Genomic DNA, 6,337 nt, shown 5'->3' with positions numbered 1-6,337 from the left:
TTAGGTTAGAAATTGATGATTTGTGGTAAATTAAAATAATTATAAAAATATTTTTAAATTTGATGTAAGAAGCTATGTTGTTTATAAATTTATCTTGATATATTATAGGAGTAGACCTAAATTAAAATTCACATTGTGAAAAAATTTTATAAAACAGTTCAAATATATGAATAATCACCCAAATAGACAATATATCGTTATATTACAATTTGAAAACTTATAAAAGTATTTTTTTTATTAGGATTGAAGAGAGTTTCAAATGTCAATAATGGAACCATACTTTAAGAGTAATTACTTAAATTAACTCCTAAAATTTTTAATATTAAACATTTTAGTCTTCAAAATTTCAAAATACATAAAATAATTTTTGACATTTATCTATATTAAATAATACAATTTTCTTTTAATTTGATTTAAAGATTGAAGTATAAAATAGACCTCAAAGAATTTAAAATATTTTAAAATAGTCTTTGAAATATTTTAAAAATTTTAACACAATCATTTTTATTAAACAGGTCAAATTAAAGAGACTGTATTATCTAACAGAAGTAGACGTTAGAAACTCTTTTATATATATTAAAATTTGAGGAACTAAAGTATCCAATATTAAAAAATTTCAAAAGCTGATATGAGTAATTATTCTAATTTTTTATTAATGGAGAATTTTTACAGGTGCAAGAATTTAAAACAAGGTACCTGCGCAATAATTTTATTTTTAGAAAAAAGTTTAAAATCAATTTATATAAAAATTATTTATTAAAATAATAACTTGTAGGCTTTCTCAAGGAGTTTTAAGTTCAAATTAAAACGTCACTCTACTGTTGCATTCCCAAACATATTAATTAGAAGAAAATTTCTTAAAAGTAATAGAATATAAACTAATTACCAACCTCAAAGAGATTCTACATATTTATTTAAATGTGTGTTGTTTCTTGACACATAAAATTTCACATGTTTTTTAATGGCACTTTCTTCTGCTGGAATGATTTTATGTCACAATTGAAAGAGTTAAAGAAGTTTAGACCGAATATGACTGGTGGTACTGTGGTTGCAAATATGAGTTATGTGTTATATCTTTTGGAGAAGAAAATTTTGAGTTTTCGCTTAAGTGTATGAACGTGAATCCAATTCATAAATCTAAAAAGAGGATGCGATTAGTAAGACATGTTATTTTAATGTATGAACCTATACATACATTTATGTTGGTATAAAATATAACTTACAATTGTTGATGAGACTAGCGTTGTCTCATTAATATTGTTTGAACATGAGGTTCGAAATTTTTTTTAAAAAAGAGCTTAAATAAAATGTGTCGTTCTATATTTAAAAATATTTGTGTCTAAAGTATAAATGAGTCAAATATCATTAATTTTAATATACGATAATAATTAATAGATTTGTTTGATTTTGTGAAAGAGTTTGAGTGCATATATCTTTTCTGAAGAAATATGTGTATTTAGAGACAAATAAACTTATACTTTTTAATTAAGATAAATGTCAAAGTGTAAAATATCAAATTCCTATTAACCATGCACATATATATCATGGGAATAGGTCTTGTTAAGATTATGCTTTGATTTTGAAATTAAAAAAAAAAACAAGTTTAATGTATTTTTTGTTGGTTAATGTATTTTTTGTCACATATTTAAAGAATAATTCCGATACGACAAATTTTTGTGATACATCTAAGTCATTAAAGGTACCATTAATATAATTCACAATTTTTTATACCTTAATAATGTTCAATTTTTTGTTATTATTTTTAATAATATATCATTAATTTTTAGCTATTACTTAAAATATTATTATTATTATTATTTATGAATCTTTTATTTTATACTGCTGTTTGATATTCGTATAGATGATAAAAAATATAAATTTATTTTATATAAATTAATTATATTTATGAAAAATTGTATTTAAAAATATATTTCAATATAAATACAATAAAATTAACATTATGTGTATTGTACGGATACATACTATGGTTAATATTGGCAACACCAAAAATAAAATTTGCAGGTTTCGTTGACGTTTATTCAAACGCATCTGTCAAGGGGGTTGAAATATCAAACCCATTCTCACATGTTCACTATGATATTTTTGGCCTTTGTGGTCCTTAATCCTTATGTTAGCTGTGAATAAAATAATTCACTAATTTGCACTGTTTTGAGCGGATTTGAGCTAAGAAAATTATAAATGAAATGAACAAAACTGCAATTTGGAAGGGGAAGAAGAATAATTCCACCATTGATCGCACTTATAGTCATGGTAGGGAGACAAACATAATCCATATATAATAAATGACTTTTTTACAAAACTTAATTTCATATACTTAGGTATCACAACAGACGGTTTTTTTTTTTTTTTCAATACTTGGTGCATCCACTAAAATTTAAACCCAATACAGAGTATTAAAAAGCACATGATTGCCAATGAACTTTGACTCTAATAGCATCTCTTCTCTTCCCCACATCAAAAGTCTAGAGTTCAAACCCTAAAGAAAGTAATTGAGAAAAAAAATGTGATAAAATGTGTGAGGAGTGTGTGGGTGTATTGTGTATCTAGGATTGGGGATTGTCCAATCTATCAACAAAAAAAAAAAGCACATGATTTATCATCTAAGCTAACTGTCAGCTGCGCAGCATCTCTTAAATAGAATTTTGATTTGCAATGAATTAATATTTGATTCCTTAAACACGTAAACAAGTGCTAAGGCTCGTTCAGAATACCAAAAACAAAAATTAGGCCTCAAAATTCAAACCCCAAAGCCTATAATCCATTTGCCCGTTCCAAAATAAAGTAACCCTCCTGACCCAAAAAAGGTTACCCTAATACAGCTATGCTTGCCATCATCTGAAGCTCAAGTCTTGCGCCGCATAGATAGTCAAATACTCCTCTTTCTTTTCAATTCTCTCTCTATTCCCCCTTATTATAAAGATCCCGCAACTACATTATTTTTTCTCTCGACCTCACTCTTTTTTCACCATTCTCTCTCGTAACATACATGATTTTTTTTTACTCTTCTCTATCTTTGTTTCGCTCTTGAAATTTTGTGTTTGCATTGATAATTGAATTTTTGTGGGCTGTGATGAGTATTAGAGAAAGTCATGCACCACTCTGATGATTAAGTGTTGATAAGTTTCTCATACCCATTAAATCTGAGCCCTCTTTTCTATACAAAACATTATTTTCCTTTTTTTCTGTTCGATTTTATTGTTATATCTGTTGCAATATGTGTTGTGGACATGTTTAATCAAATTGGAAGAAGGGACCAAGTGATGGGGGTTATGTGACCCTAACCATGATGCGGACCGTACAGCTTATATGGCTTCTGGGGACAAAATTCTGGTTTCTGATGGTTCCTTCTTCTCTTTCAATCTAGTTGTTTTTTATTATGTTGTGAATGTATTTCTATTGTTTAAGATAAAACCACATTATAAGTATTTTGTTCTTCGTTTCATTTTCAGTTATACGGCATTGCCTTTACATAACAGTTTTCAGTTATTAGCCTATTTTGTTCTTCTATTTCGCTAATGAATTAAACATTTTAAGTATTTTTTTTCCAAAAGATTAAGATTTTACAATATTCAATAATATTACGTTTACTCCCTAATATATATAGAATGATATTTTAGGGGAAAAAAACAGAATATTAGACACCAGGAAAGAGAATTCCTTTTATATAATGTATAAACTGAAGGAAAATTCTATAAAAGGTCTTGTGTGCTGTTGAACTTAATTACTTAAGTACTATTGATTTGTTAGATCAATATTCTAAATGAGTTCTTTTATTAATGTATTCAGTACTTTAGTTTTAGACAAAATTTAATTATCAAATTAGTTTTAACATTTATTTTATTAGATAAATTAATAAGCGATTGATTTTTGCTAAAAATTTTTAATTAATTAATTTTTATCACTATTTAATAGTACCTGAAGTTGCCACTAAAATTAGTCCTTCTATCATAATTAAATGATGTGTCATGTTGAACGGTTAGTGCCATGATATCTTACGAGTGATTTTTTTTGAAATAAAAAAATTCAATACAATAAGGTGGAATACCAACGTCTCAATAGAAAAGTACTAAATAGATAAAATAAATTAATTCTTAATCATCTTTGGCAAAAGCAATCAACAACCCAAAAGATCAAAATCGCTTGCAACACTTAATCACGATTAACTCCTGAATCATGTAAATTTATGGTCATTCATTCAGCTCTATATCAACTAGTTTGATAATGCTGCTAACACAAAGCACAAATAAAAATGATTGTTTGTTAATTTTCCTTCTATACACAATTATCTCCATCCTTTATAACAATTACTCAACCTACGCATCATAACATCCCACATTATTAATAAACCTCTAGAAGCACTTTCCATTCTCACAAATTCCAAACTCACCGCATCATTACCTTAAAATTGTATTATATCAAACTTAGAAATCACCTCTCTCTTTGTCTCTATCAATCCTAACATATTTACATCATTTTTACGCTTAAATCTTTTACCATTTTTTACTTTCCAACACTCCTTAAATCCATCATATTCCACAAACTAAAATCATTTAAAAATTTTATTACCCATCTTATTTCGATTTTTGGGCACCTTCTTGTTTTCTCTTTTTGTTTTGCTTGCCTTTTTTTTTGTGTCAATACTTCTTTCTTAGTTTGGAGAATAGCCATAATGTCTTCATCCTCGTCATATAAAACAGTTCTTGATTCGGCAATCAGATCCAAGCAGCCCTATTTTCAGCCATATCTTTATCCCAACTTCCTCCATGTTCATCTTGATTAGTTTCACCATCTGCATCCTAGTTTGAGTCCTCCGAATCTTCCAAGTTCCCTACAGCTCCTTTATCATTCAACCCAGTTTCCTGCAACACTGTATTCTCATCCTCTAAATCTAAATCTTGCACTGCATCATTCCTCATCAGACATATGCCATGCCAACATGCTGCTTACCACTCTCGTCCAAACTGGCGTGGATCTCATTAATACACTTGGTGGAATGCTTTTCTCCGCTTTGCTGTTCGAACAATTCCCCGTACCTTCGCAATCTCTTTTCCAGCTTGATTCTGCTCGTCGGGTAGATAAGGGGCTTCATGCTCCTCCCTGCCCTCCACACCACAAGTTCAGCGTGGAAATTATCACATCCGCCACTAGCAGCTGACTTCCGCACTGCTCTCGGATTTGCCTCATCGGCGCTGTTCACAGTGGCATCAACTCCTTCACGAACTCCATGACCAACCACGCCCCTCTCTTCACCTTCGCCCGCAGTAGCCAGCAAGGAGGCCCTTTTAAAACGCACAATGACGTACTCTCCGTCGCACCACACAGCCGTTTTGCTGCCACACCCCACTAACATATTGGGCCTCATATGCTTCAACCCAGCCCCAACTAAACTTTTGTTCAACATTAGATCAGCCCCTTCTTTTCGTTTATCCCCGTATTTCCAAGTCTCCATTCTTTCAGAGATTGCTTCGTTATTGATTGTTTGAGATCCCATAGATTCCGCACTCACCATAACTGCCGGATACAGCAAATGATTATCCGTTTGCGTTTTCAAAAAACCCTCATGTCACTCATCTAAACCCTCAACAACAAATACCTTTCTATCCTTGTCATGTTCTGCCTCTCGTAGCCCCTGTGGCATTATTACCACAGCATCCCATCCTAACTCCATGGTTCCTTCTGAATTTCTAGTTCTTCACTTCTATGGTATTCCAAGATAACTCTCTCTTTCTCGTTCACCTTGATATCCTTTTCTTTAATTTTTTCTTGTTTTCCATCAGGAGAATCTTCATCGTGCATAGTGATTTTTTTCCGGATATCAATCCTCCTCCTGTACTTAGCCTCACCCACAAAGATCTCTTTGCTCCTTAATTGCATTCCATTCATCTCCTTGATGGCCTTTAATGCCCTTTAATGCCCCTCCTTTTGTAGTATACCTGATAAAAGCAAACAGATGGATCCGGCCATACTTCTCCTTATGTGCCAAATATATGTTTTTTATCCTTCCTATCCACTTGAACATATGAAATAATTTATTCTTCGAAACATTTTCAGGTAAATTATCCACAAAAATTATGAATGATTCACTCTCCAATTGGAGATACGCTTCCCAGTTCCAAATCCGTGGAGTTTTTCTAACATGGGGTTGTCTAACTTTATCCCACCTTACATTAGACATATATAGATTATAGAGTATGGGGAGTACTTACTCTCATACTTTTATTGAAGCACCATTCTGCCACTCTTTTTCTCTAATTGTGTCGCGGACGAACGTTGTGCAGTGCGGATATAGTGACTCTCAGTGGCTTGGATGGCTTGG

General features: G+C 31.1%; 1 non-coding gene across 1 annotated transcript; it reads left to right on the top strand.

Moving 5' to 3' along the window:
• The first annotated feature begins 3,083 nt into the window (after positions 1-3,083).
• On the top strand, positions 3,084-3,169 carry LOC127746903 (small nucleolar RNA Z221/R21b). Its single transcript, XR_008008715.1, has one exon. It is a non-coding gene; the product is annotated as a small nucleolar RNA Z221/R21b (small nucleolar RNA).
• Positions 3,170-6,337: the final 3,168 nt, after the last annotated feature.

Source organism: Arachis duranensis, chromosome 4, assembly GCF_000817695.3.
Source record: "Arachis duranensis cultivar V14167 chromosome 4, aradu.V14167.gnm2.J7QH, whole genome shotgun sequence".
NCBI lineage: Eukaryota > Viridiplantae > Streptophyta > Magnoliopsida > Fabales > Fabaceae > Arachis > Arachis duranensis.
The sequence above is the reverse complement of the archived record's forward strand: the minus strand, read 5'-3'. Positions and strand labels throughout refer to the sequence as shown.